Raw genomic sequence first — 13,443 nt, forward strand, 5'->3', positions numbered from 1 at the left:
GACAGTGCCTCAGTCCCTCAGTACTGACCCTCTGACAGTACGGCACTCCCTCAGTACTGACCCTCTGACAGTGCAGCACTCCCTCAGTACTGACCCTCGGACAGTCCAGCACTCCCTCAGTACTGACCCTCTGACAGTGCGGCACTCCCTCAGTACTGACCCTATGACAGTGCGGCACACCCTCAGTCCTGACCCTCTGACAGTGCGGCACTCCCTCAGTACTGACCCTCTGACAGTGCGGCACTCCCTCAGTACTGACCCTCTGAGAGTGCAGCACTCACTCAGTACTGACCCACTGACAGTGCGGCCCTCCCTCAGTACTGACCCTCTGACAGTGCGGCACTCCCTCAGTGCTGACCCTCTGACAGTGCGGAACTCCCTCAGTACTGACCCTCTGACAGTGCGGCACTCCCTCAGTACTGACCCTCTGACAGTGCGGCACTCCCTCAGTGCTGACCCTCTGAAAGTGCGGCACTCCCTCAGTACTGACCCTCTGACAGTGCGGCCCTCCCTCAGTACTGACCCTCTGACAGTGCGGCACGCCCTCAGTACTGATCCTCTGACAGTGCGGAACTCCCTCAGTACTGACCCTCTGACAGTGCGGCACTCCCTCAGTACTGACCCTCTGGCAGTGCAGCACTCCCTCAGTACTGACCCTCTGACAGTGCGGCACTCCCTCAGTACTGACCCTCTGACAGTGCGGCACTCCCTCAGTACTCAACCTCTGACAATTCCTCACTCCCTCAGTACTGACCCTCTGACCGTGCGGCACTCCCTCAGTACAGACCCTCTGACAGTGCGGCACTCCCTCAGTACTGACCCTCTGACAGTGCAGCACACCCTCAGCACTGACCCTCTGACAGTGCAGCACTCCGTCAGTACTGACCCTCTGACAGTGCGGCACTCCCTCAGTACTGACCCTCTGATAGTGCAGCACTCCCTCAGTACTGACCCTCTGAAAGTGCGGCACTCCCTCAGTACTGACACTCTGACAGTGCGGCACTCCCTCAGTACTGAGCCTCTGACAGTGCGGCTCTCCCTCAGTACTGAACCTCTGAGAGTGCAGCACTCCCTCAGTACTGACCCTCTGACAGTGCGGCACTCCCTCAGTACTGACCCTCTGACTGTGCGGCACTCCCTCAGTACTGACCCTCTGACTGTGCGGTACTCCCTCAGTACTGACCGTCTGACAGTGCCTCACTCCCTCAGTACTTACCCTCTGACAGTGCCTCACTCCCTCAGTACTGACCCTCTGACAGTGCGGTACTCCCTCAGTACTGACCGTCTGACAGTGCCTCACTCCCTCAGTACTGACCCTCTGACAGTACGGCACTCCCTCAGTACTGACCCTCTGACAGTGCCTCACTCCCTCAGTACTGACCCTCTGACAGTACGGCACTCCCTCAGTACTGACCCTCTGACAGTGCGGCACTCCCTTATTACTGACCCTCGGACAGTGCGGCACACCCTCAGTCCTGACACTCGGACAGTGTGGCACTCCCTCAGTACTGACCCTCTGACAGTGCGGCACTCCCTCAGTACTGACCCTCTGAGAGTGCAGCACTCACTCAGTACTGACCCTCTGACAGTGCGGCACTCCCTCAGCACTGACCCTGTGACAGTGCGGCACTCCCTCAGTGCTGACCCTCTGACAGTGCGGAACTCCCTCAGTACTGATCCTCTGACAGTGCGGCACTCCCTCAGTACTGTCCCTCTGACAGTGCGGCACTCCCTCAGTACTGACCCTCTGACAGTGCGGCACTCCCTCAGTGCTGACCCTCTGACAGTGCGGCACTCCCTCAGTACTGACCCTCTGACAGTGCAGCACTCCCTCAGTGCTGACCCTCTGACAGTGCGGCACTCCCTCAGTACTGACCCTCTGACAGTGCGGCACTCCCTCAGTACTGACCCTCTGACAGTGCAGCACTCCCTCAGTACTCAACCTCTGACAATTCCTCACTCCCTCAGTACTGACCCTCTGACAGTGCGGCACTCCCTCAGTACTGACCCTCTGACAGTGCAGCACTCCGTCAGTACTGACCCTCTGACAGTGCAGCACTCCCTCAGTACTGACCCTCTGACAGTGCGGCGCTCCCTCAGTACTGACCCTCTGACAGTGCGGCACTCCCTCAGTACTGACCCTCTGACAGTGCAGCACTCCCTCAGTACTGACCCTCTGACAATGCGGCACTCCCTCAGTACTGACCCTCTGACAGTGCAGCACTCTCTCAGTACTGACCCTCTGACAGTGCAGCACTCCCTCAGTACTGACCCTCTGACAGTGCGACACTCCCTCAGTACTGACCCTCTGACAGTGCAGCACTCCATCAGTACTGACCCTCTGACAGTGCGGCGCTCCCTCAGTACTGACCCTCTGACAGTGCGGCACTCCCTCAGCACTGACCCTCTGACAGTGCAGCACTCCCTCAGTACTGACCCTCTGACAATGCGGCACTCCCTCAGTACTGACCCTCTGACAGTGCAGCACTCTCTCAGTACTGACCCTCTGACAGTGCAGCACTCCCTCAGTACTGACCCTCTGACAGTGCGGCACTCCCTCAGTACTGACCCTCTGACAGTGCGACACTCCCTCAGTACTGACCCTCTGACAGTGCGACACTCCCTCAGTACTGACCCTCTGACAGTGCAGCACTCCATCAGTACTGACCCTCTGACAGTGCGGCACTCCCTCAGTACTGACCCTCTGACAGTGCGGTACTCCCTCAGTACTGACCCTCTGACAGTGTGGCGCTCCCTCAGTACTGACCCTCTGATAGTGCGGGGCTCCCTCAGTACTGACCCTCTGACAGTGCAGCACTCCCTCAGTACTGACCCTCTGACAGTTCAGCACTCCCTCAGTACTGACCCTCTGACAATGCGGCACTCCCTCAGTACTGACCCTCTGACAGTGCAGCACACTCTCAGTACTGACCCTCTGACAGTGCAGCACTCCCTCAGTACTGACCCTCTGACAGTGCGACACTCCCTCAGTACTGACCCTATGACAGTGCAGCACTCCATCAGTACTGACCCTCTGACAGTGCGGCACTCCCTCAGTACTGACCCTCTGACAGTGCGGTACTCCCTCAGTACTGACCCTCTGACAGTGCAGGACTCCCTCAATACAGACCCTCTGACAGTGTGGCACTCCCTCAGTACTGACCCTCTGACAGTGCAGCACTCCCTTAGTACTGACCCTCTGACAGTGCAGCACTCCCTCAGTACTGACCCTCTGACAGTGCGGCACTCCCTCAGTACTGACCCTCTGACAGTGCAGCACACCCTCAGTACTGACCCTCTGACAGTGCGGCACTCCCTCAGTACTGACCCTCTGACAGTGTGGCGCTCCCTCAGTACTGACTCTCTGACAGTGCGGCACTCCCTCAGTACTGACCGGCAGTGCGGCACTCCCTCAGTACTGACCCTCTGACAGTGCTGCACTCCCTCAGTACTGACCCTCTGAGAGTGCAGCACTCACTCAGTACTGACCCTCTGACAGTGCGGCCCTCCCTCAGCACTGACCCTCTGACAGTGCGGCACTCCCTCAGTGCTGACCCTCTGACAGTGCGGAACTCCCTCAGTATCGACCCTCTGACAGTGCGGCACTCCCTCAGTACTGATCCTCTGACAGTGCGGAACTCCCTCAGTACTGACCCTCTGACAGTGCGGCACTCCCGCAGTACTGACCCTCTGACAGTGCGGCACGCCCTCAGTACTGATCCTCTGACAGTGCGGAACTCCCTCAGTACTGACCCTCTGACAGTGCGGCACTCCCTCAGTACTGACCCTCTGACAGTGCAGCACTCCCTCAGTACTGACCCTCTGACAGTGCGGCACTCCCTCAGTACTGACCCTCTGACAGTGCGGCACTCCCTCAGTACTGACCATCTGACAGTGCAGCACTCCCTCAGTACTCAACCTCTGACAATTCCTCACTCCCTCAGTACTGACCCTCTGACCGTGCGGCACTCCCTCAGTACAGACCCTCTGACAGTGCGGCACTCCCTCAGTACTGACCCTCTGACAGTGCAGCACACCCTCAGCACTGACCCTCTGACAGTGCAGCACTCCGTCAGTACTGACCCTCTGACAGTGCAGCACTCCCTCAGTACTGACCCTCTGACAGTGCGGCTCTCCCTCAGTACTGAACCTCTGAGAGTGCAGCACTCCCTCAGTACTGACCCTCTGACAGTGCAGCACTCCCTCAGTACTGACCCTCTGACAGTGCGGCACTCCCTCAGTACTGACCCTCTGACAGTGCGGCACTCCCTCAGTACTGACCCTCTGAGAGTGCGGCACTCCCTCAGTACTGACCCTCTGACAGTGCGGCACTCCCTCAGTACTGACCCTCTGACAGTGCGGCACTCCCTCAGTACTGACCGTCTGACAGTGCTGCTCTCCCTCAGTACTGACCCTCTGACAGTGCAGCACTCCCTCAGTACTGACCCTCTGACAGTACGGCACTCCCTCAGTGCTGACCGTCTGACAGTGCTGCTCTCCCTCAGTACTGACCCTCTGACAGTGCCTCACTCCCTCAGTACTGACCCTCTGACAGTGCGGCACTCCCTCAGTACTGACCCACTGACAGTGCTGCACTCCCTCAGTAGTGACCCTCTGACAGTGCTGCTCTCCCTCAGTACTGACCCTCTGACAGTGCGGCACTCCCTCAGTACTGACCGTCTGACAGTGCGGCACTCCCTCAGTACTGACCCTCTGACAGTGCAGCACTCCCTCAGTACTGACCCTCTGACAGTGCGACACTCCCTCAGTACTGACCCTCTGACAGTGCGGCACTCCCTCAGTACTGACCCTCTGAAAGTGCAGCACTCCCTTATTACTGACCCTCGGACAGTGCGGCACACCCTCAGTCCTGACACTCTGACAGTGCAGCACTCCCTCAGTACTGACCCTCTGACAGTGCGGCACTCCCTCAGTACTGACCCTCTGAGAGTGCAGCATTCACTCAGTACTGACCCTCTGACAGTGCGGCACTCCCTCAGCACTGACCCTGTGACAGTGCGGCACTCCCTCAGTGCTGACCCTCTGACAGTGCGGCACTCCCTCAGTACTGACCCTCTGACAGTGCGGTTCTCCATCAGTACTGACCCTCTGACAGTGCGGCGCTCCCTCAGTACTGACCCTCTGACAGTGCGGGGCTCCCTCAGTACTGACCCTCTGACAGTGCAGCACTCCCTCAGTACTGACCCTCTGACAGTGCAGCACTCCCTCAGCACTGACCCTCTGACAATGCGGCACTCCCTCAGTACTGACCCTCTGACAGTGCAGCACTCTCTCAGTACTGACCCTCTGACAGTGCAGCACTCCCTCAGTACGGACCCTCTGACAGTGCGACACTCCCTCAGTACTGAACCTCTGACAGTGCAGCACTCCATCAGTACTGACCCTCTGACAGTGCAGCACTCCCTCAGTACGGACCCTCTGACAGTGCGACACTCCCTCAGTACTGACCCTCTGACAGTGCGGTACTCCCTCAGTACTGACCCTCTGACAGTGCAGCACTCCCTCAGTACTGACCCTCTGACAGTGTGGCACTCCCTCAGTACTGACCCTCTGACAGTGCAGCACTCCCTTAGTACTGACCCTCTGAGAGTGCAGCACTCCCTCAGTACTGACCCTCTGACAGTGCGGCACTCCCTCAGTACTGACCCTCTGACAGTGCAGCACTCCCTCAGTACTGACCCTCTGATAGTGCGGCACTCCCTCAGTACTGACCCCCTGACCGTGCGGCACTCCCTCAGTACTGACCCTATGAAAGTGCGGCACTCCCTCAGTACTGACCCTCTGACAGTGCAGCAGTCCCTCAGTACTGACCCTCTGTCAGTGCAGCACTCCCTTAGTACTGACCCTCTGATAGTGCGGCACTCCCTCAGTACTGACCCTCTGACAGTGCAGCAGTCCCTCAGTACTGACCCTCTGACAGTGCAGCACTCCCTTAGTACTGACCCTCTGAGAGTGCAGCACTCCCTCAGTACTGACCCTCTGACAGTGCGGCACTCCCTCAGTACTGACCCTCTGACAGTGCAGCACACCCTCAGTACTGACCCTCTGATAGTGCGGCACTCCCTCAGTACTGACCCTCTGACCGTGCGGCACTCCCTCAGTACTGACCCTCTGACAGTGCGGCACTCCCTCAGTACTGACCGTCTGACAGTGCTGCTCTCCCTCAGTACTGACCCTCTGACAGTGCAGCACTCCCTCAGTACTGACCCTCTGACAGTACGGCAATCCCTCAGTGCTGACCGTCTGACAGTGCTGCTCTCCCTCAGTACTGACCCTCTGACAGTGCCTCACTCCCTCAGTACTGACCCTCTGACAGTGCGGCACTCCCTCAGTACTGACCCACTGACAGTGCTGCACTCCCTCAGTACTGACCCTCTGACAGTGCTGCTCTCCCTCAGTACTGACCCTCTGACAGTGCGGCACTCCCTCAGTACTGACCCTCTGAGAGTGCGGCACTCCCTCAGTACTGACCCTCTGACAGTGCGGCACTCCCTCAGTACTGACCCTCTGACAGTGCGACACTCCCTCAGTACTGACCCTCTGACAGTGCGGCACTCCCTCAGTACTGACCCTCTGAAAGTGCAGCACTCCCTTATTACTGACCCTCGGACAGTGCGGCACACCCTCAGTCCTGACACTCTGACAGTGCAGCACTCCCTCAGTACTGACCCTCTGACAGTGCGGCACTCCCTCAGTACTGACCCTCTGAGAGTGCAGCACTCACTCAGTACTGACCCTCTGACAGTGCGGCACTCCCTCAGCACTGACCCTGTGACAGTGCGGCACTCCCTCAGTGCTGACCCTCTGACAGTGCGGAACTCCCTCAGTACTGATCCTCTGACAGTGCGGCACTCCCTCAGTACTGTCCCTCTGACAGTGCGGCACTCCCTCAGTACTGACCCTCTGACAGTGCGGCACTCCCTCAGTGCTGACCCTCTGACAGTGCGGCACTCCCTCAGTACTGACCCTCTGACAGTGCAGCACTCCCTCAGTGCCGACCCTCTGACAGTGCGGCACTCCCTCAGTACTGACCCTCTGACAGTGCGGCACTCCCTCAGTACTGACCCTCTGACAGTGCAGCACTCCCTCAGTACTCAACCTCTGACAATTCCTCACTCCCTCAGTACTGACCCTCTGACAGTGCGGCACTCCCTCAGTACTGACCCTCTGACAGTGCAGCACTCCCTCAGTACTGACCCTCTGACAGTGCAGCACTCCCTCAGTACTGACCCTCTGACAGTGCGGCGCTCCCTCAGTACTGACCCTCTGACAGTGCAGCACTCCCTCAGTACTGACCCTCTGACAGTGCAGCACTCCCTCAGTACTGACCCTCTGACAGTGCAGCACTCCCTCAGTACTGACCCTCTGACAATGCGGCACTCCCTCAGTACTGACCCTCTGACAGTGCAGCACTCTCTCAGTACTGACCCTCTGACAGTGCAGCACTCCCTCAGTACTGACCCTCTGACAGTGCGACACTCCCTCAGTACTGACCCTCTGACAGTGCAGCACTCCATCAGTACTGACCCTCTGACAGTGCGGCGCTCCCTCAGTACTGACCCTCTGACAGTGCGGCACTCCCTCAGCACTGACCCTCTGACAGTGCAGCACTCCCTCAGTACTGACCCTCTGACAATGCGGCACTCCCTCAGTACTGACCCTATGACAGTGCAGCACTCTCTCAGTACTGACCCTCTGACAGTGCAGCACTCCCTCAGTACTGACCCTCTGACAGTGCGACACTCCCTCAGTACTGACCCTCTGACAGTGCAGCACTCCATCAGTACTGACCCTCTGACAGTGCGGCACTCCCTCAGTACTGACCCTCTGACAGTGCGGTATTCCCTCAGTACTGACCCTCTGACAGTGTGGCGCTCCCTCAGTACTGACCCTCTGATAGTGCGGGGCTCCCTCAGTACTGACCCTCTGACAGTGCAGCACTCCCTCAGTACTGACCCTCTGACAGTTCAGCACTCCCTCAGTACTGACCCTCTGACAATGCGGCACTCCCTCAGTACTGACCCTCTGACAGTGCAGCACACTCTCAGTACTGACCCTCTGACAGTGCAGCACTCCCTCAGTACTGACCCTCTGACAGTGCGACACTCCCTCAGTACTGACCCTATGACAGTGCAGCACTCCATCAGTACTGACCCTCTGACAGTGCGGCACTCCCTCAGTACTGACCCTCTGACAGTGCGGTACTCCCTCAGTACTGACCCTCTGACAGTGCAGGACTCCCTCAGTACAGACCCTCTGACAGTGTGGCACTCCCTCAGTACTGACCCTCTGACAGTGCAGCACTCCCTTAGTACTGACCCTCTGACAGTGCAGCACTCCCTCAGTACTGACCCTCTGACAGTGCGGCACTCCCTCAGTACTGACCCTCTGACAGTGCAGCACACCCTCAGTACTGACCCTCTGACAGTGCGGCACTCCCTCAGTACTGACCCTCTGACAGTGTGGCGCTCCCTCAGTACTGACTCTCTGACAGTGCGGCACTCCCTCAGTACTGACCGGCAGTGCGGCACTCCCTCAGTACTGACCCTCTGACAGTGCTGCACTCCCTCAGTACTGACCCTCTGAGAGTGCAGCACTCACTCAGTACTGACCCTCTGACAGTGCGGCCCTCCCTCAGCACTGACACTCTGACAGTGCGGCACTCCCTCAGTGCTGACCCTCTGACAGTGCGGAACTCCCTCAGTACTGACCCTCTGACAGTGCGGCACTCCCTCAGTACTGACCCTCTGACAGTGCGGCACTCCCTCAGTGCTGACCCTCTGACAGTGCGGCACTCCCTCAGTACTGACCCTCTGACAGTGCGGCCCTCCCTCAGTACTGACCCTCTGACAGTGCGGCACGCCCTCAGTACTGATCCTCTGACAGTGCGGAACTCCCTCAGTACTGACCCTCTGACAGTGCGGCACTCCCTCAGTACTGACCCTCTGACAGTGCAGCACTCCCTCAGTACTGACCCTCTGACAGTGCGGCACTCCCTCAGTACTGACCCTCTGACAGTGCGGCACTCCCTCAGTACTGACCCTCTGACAGTGCGGCACTCCCTCAGTACTGACCCTCTGACAGTGCAGCACTCCCTCAGTACTCAACCTCTGACAATTCCTCACTCCCTCAGTACTGACCCTCTGACCGTGCGGCACTCCCTCAGTACAGACCCTCTGACAGTGCGGCACTCCCTCAGTACTGACCCTCTGACAGTGCAGCACACCCTCAGCACTGACCCTCTGACAGTGCAGCACTCCGTCAGTACTGACCCTCTGACAGTGCAGCACTCCCTCAGTACTGACCCTCTGACAGTGCGGCTCTCCCTCAGTACTGAACCTCTGAGAGTGCAGCACTCCCTCAGTACTGACCCTCTGACAGTGCAGCACTCCCTCAGTACTGACCCTCTGACAGTGCGGCACTCCCTCAGTACTGACCCTCTGACAGTGCGGCACTCCCTCAGTACTGACCCTCTGAGAGTGCGGCACTCCCTCAGTACTGACCCTCTGACAGTGCGGCACTCCCTCAGTACTGACCCTCTGACAGTGCAGCACTCCCTCAGTACTGACCGTCTGACAGTGCTGCTCTCCCTCAGTACTGACCCTCTGACAGTGCAGCACTCCCTCAGTACTGACCCTCTGACAGTACGGCACTCCCTCAGTGCTGACCGTCTGACAGTGCTGCTCTCCCTCAGTACTGACCCTCTGACAGTGCGGCACTCCCTCAGTACTGACCCTCTGACAGTGCAGCACTCCCTCAGCACTGACCCTCTGACAATGCGGCACTCCCTCAGTACTGACCCTCTGACAGTGCGGCACTCCCTCAGTACTGACCAACTGACAGTGCTGCACTCCCTCAGTAGTGACCCTCTGACAGTGCTGCTCTCCCTCAGTACTGACCCTCTGACAGTGCGGCACTCCCTCAGTACTGACCGTCTGACAGTGCGGCACTCCCTCAGTACTGACCCTCTGACAGTGCGGCACTCCCTCAGTACTGACCCTCTGACAGTGCGGCACTCCCTCAGTACTGACCCTCTGACAGTGCGACACTCCCTCAGTACTGACCCTCTGACAGTGCGGCACTCCCTCAGTACTGACCCTCTGAAAGTGCAGCACTCCCTTATTACTGACCCTCGGACAGTGCGGCACACCCTCAGTCCTGACACTCTGACAGTGCAGCACTCCCTCAGTACTGACCCTCTGACAGTGCGGCACTCCCTCAGTACTGACCCTCTGAGAGTGCAGCATTCACTCAGTACTGACCCTCTGACAGTGCGGCACTCCCTCAGCACTGACCCTGTGACAGTGCGGCACTCCCTCAGTGCTGACCCTCTGACAGTGCGGAACTCCCTCAGTACTGACCCTCTGACAGTGCGGGGCTCCCTCAGTACTGACCCTCTGACAGTGCAGCACTCCCTCAGTACTGACCCTCTGACAGTGCAGCACTCCCTCAGTACTGACCCTCTGACAGTGCGGGGCTCCCTCAGTACTGACCCTCTGACAGTGCAGCACTCCCTCAGCACTGACCCTCTGACAATGCGGCACTCCCTCAGTACTGACCCTCTGACAGTGCAGCACTCTCTCAGTACTGACCCTCTGACAGTGCAGCACTCCCTCAGTACGGACCCTCTGACAGTGCGACACTCCCTCAGTACTGACCCTCTGACAGTGCAGCACTCCATCAGTACTGACCCTCTGACAGTGCGGCACTCCCTCAGTACTGACCCTCTGACAGTGCGGTACTCCCTCAGTACTGACCCTCTGACAGTGCAGCACTCCATCAGTACTGACCCTCTGACAGTGTGGCACTCCCTCAGTACTGACCCTCTGACAGTGCAGCACTCCCTTAGTACTGACCCTCTGAGAGTGCAGCACTCCCTCAGTACTGACCCTCTGACAGTGCGGCACTCCCTCAGTACTGACCCTCTGACAGTGCAGCACACCCTCAGTACTGACCCTCTGATAGTGCGGCACTCCCTCAGTACTGACCCTCTGACCGTGCGGCACTCCCTCAGTACTGACCCTATGAAAGTGCGGCACTCCCTCAGTACTGACCCTCTGACAGTGCAGCAGTCCCTCAGTACTGACCCTCTGACAGTGCAGCACTCCCTCAGTACTGACCCTCTGACAGTGCAACACTCCCTTAGTACTGACCCTCTGATAGTGCGGCACTCCCTCAGTACTGACCCTCTGACAGTGCAGCAGTCCCTCAGTACTGACCCTCTGACAGTGCAGCACTCCCTTAGTACTGACCCTCTGAGAGTGCAGCACTCCCTCAGTACTGACCCTCTGACAGTGCGGCACTCCCTCAGTACTGACCCTCTGACAGTGCAGCACACCCTCAGTACTGACCCTCTGATAGTGCGGCACTCCCTCAGTACTGACCCTCTGACCGTGCGGCACTCCCTCAGTACTGACCCTCTGACAGTGCGGCACTCCCTCAGTACTGACCGTCTGACAGTGCTGCTCTCCCTCAGTACTGACCCTCTGACAGTGCAGCACTCCCTCAGTACTGACCCTCTGACAGTACGGCACTACCTCAGTGCTGACCGTCTGACAGTGCTGCTCTCCCTCAGTACTGACCCTCTGACAGTGCCTCACTCCCTCAGTACTGACCCTCTGACAGTGCGGCACTCCCTCAGTACTGACCCACTGACAGTGCTGCACTCCCTCAGTACTGACCCTCTGACAGTGCTGCTCTCCCTCAGTACTGACCCTCTGACAGTGCGGCACTCCCTCAGTACTGACCCTCTGACAGTGCGGCACTCCCTCAGTACTGACCCTCTGACAGTGCGGCACTCCCTCAGTACTGACCCTCTGACAGTGCGACACTCCCTCAGTACTGACCCTCTGACAGTGCGGCACTCCCTCAGCACTGACCCTGTGACAGTGCGGCACTCCCTCAGTGCTGACCCTCTGACAGTGCGGAACTCCCTCAGTACTGATCCTCTGACAGTGCGGCACTCCCTCAGTACTGTCCCTCTGACAGTGCGGCACTCCCTCAGTACTGACCCTCTGACAGTGCGGCACTCCCTCAGTGCTGAACCTCTGACAGTGCGGCACTCCCTCAGTACTGACCCTCTGACAGTGCAGCACTCCCTCAGTGCTGACCCTCTGACAGTGCGGCACTCCCTCAGTACTGACCCTCTGACAGTGCGGCACTCCCTCAGTACTGACCCTCTGACAGTGCAGCACTCCCTCAGTACTCAACCTCTGACAATTCCTCACTCCCTCAGTACTGACCCTCTGACAGTGCGGCACTCCCTCAGTACTGACCCTCTGACAGTGCAGCACTCCGTCAGTACTGACCCTCTGACAGTGCAGCACTCCCTTAGTACTGACCCTCTGACAGTGCAGCACTCCCTCAGTACTGACCCTCTGACAGTGCGGCACTCCCTCAGTACTGACCCTCTGACAGTGCAGCACACCCTCAGTACTGACCCTCTGACAGTGCGGCACTCCCTCAGTACTGACCCTCTGACAGTGTGGCGCTCCCTCAGTACTGACTCTCTGACAGTGCGGCACTCCCTCAGTACTGACCGGCAGTGCGGCACTCCCTCAGTACTGACCCTCTGACAGTGCTGCACTCCCTCAGTACTGACCCTCTGACAGTGCCTCAGTCCCTCAGTACTGACCCTCTGACAGTACGGCACTCCCTCAGTACTGACCCTCTGACAGTGCAGCACTCCCTCAGTACTGACCCTCGGACAGTCCAGCACTCCCTCAGTACTGACCCTCTGACAGTGCAGCACTCCGTCAGTACTGACCCTCTGACAGTGCAGCACTCCCTTAGTACTGACCCTCTGACAGTGCAGCACTCCCTCAGTACTGACCCTCTGACAGTGCGGCACTCCATCAGTACTGACCCTCTGACAGTGCAGCACACCCTCAGTACTGACCCTCTGACAGTGCGGCACTCCCTCAGTACTGACCCTCTGACAGTGTGGCGCTCCCTCAGTACTGACTCTCTGACAGTGCGGCACTCCCTCAGTACTGACCGGCAGTGCGGCACTCCCTCAGTACTGACCCTCTGACAGTGCTGCACTCCCTCAGTACTGACCCTCTGACAGTGCCTCAGTCCCTCAGTACTGACCCTCTGACAGTACGGCACTCCCTCAGTACTGACCCTCTGACAGTGCAGCACTCCCTCAGTACTGACCCTCGGACAGTCCAGCACTCCCTCAGTACTGACCCTATGACAGTGCGGCACACCCTTAGTACTGACCCTCTGACAGTGCAGCACTCCCTCAGTACTGACCCTCTGACAGTGCGGCACTCCCTCAGTACTGACCCTCTGACAGTGCAGCACACCCTCAGTACTGACCCTCTGACAGTGCGGCACTCCCTCAGTACTGACCCTCTGACAGTGTGGCGCTCCCTCAGTACTGACTCTCTGACAGTGCGGCACTCCCTCAGTACTGAC

The sequence above is a fragment of the Scyliorhinus torazame genome, chromosome 4, assembly GCF_047496885.1.
Source record: "Scyliorhinus torazame isolate Kashiwa2021f chromosome 4, sScyTor2.1, whole genome shotgun sequence".
NCBI lineage: Eukaryota > Metazoa > Chordata > Chondrichthyes > Carcharhiniformes > Scyliorhinidae > Scyliorhinus > Scyliorhinus torazame.